This window comes from Octodon degus, unplaced genomic scaffold (genome assembly GCF_000260255.1).
Source record: "Octodon degus isolate 3935 unplaced genomic scaffold, OctDeg1.0 scaffold00051, whole genome shotgun sequence".
Lineage (NCBI taxonomy): Eukaryota > Metazoa > Chordata > Mammalia > Rodentia > Octodontidae > Octodon > Octodon degus.
In genome coordinates this window covers 4632594-4633008 of record NW_004524627.1, presented here as the reverse complement: position 1 = coordinate 4633008, position 415 = coordinate 4632594, and positions in this window count along the sequence as shown.

Sequence of the window (415 nt, the reverse complement as noted above, 5' to 3'; positions counted from 1 at the left end):
TTCTGAGAATTCTTTTTTTTATTTCAGAAAAGAATTCTGCTCTGAGTTTTCTATAATTTTCTACTGTTGCTTATTTACTGTCAATGCTATTAATTCATACATTTGAGCTGAGTTAGTAGAAAAGAATTCCGATCTGAGTTCCTCTATGAATTTCTGCTGTTGCTTATTTACTATCGCTGCTATTAATTCATACATTTGAGCTGAGCTAGTGTCCTCCGCAATTGTTCTGGGTGAACATTGGGTTTCCTCCATATATTTCTGCATTTCAGCTGTGTTATTCCCAATTTTTTCTGTGTTAGTGTCCTCTGCACTTGTTATGGGAGGGCTAGGGTTCTGAGATTGCCTTTTGCTCCTTCTCATTGTCATTTTGTGTAGCACTGTCTTCTGACGTTTGTTGTAAATCTTTGTTGCAGTT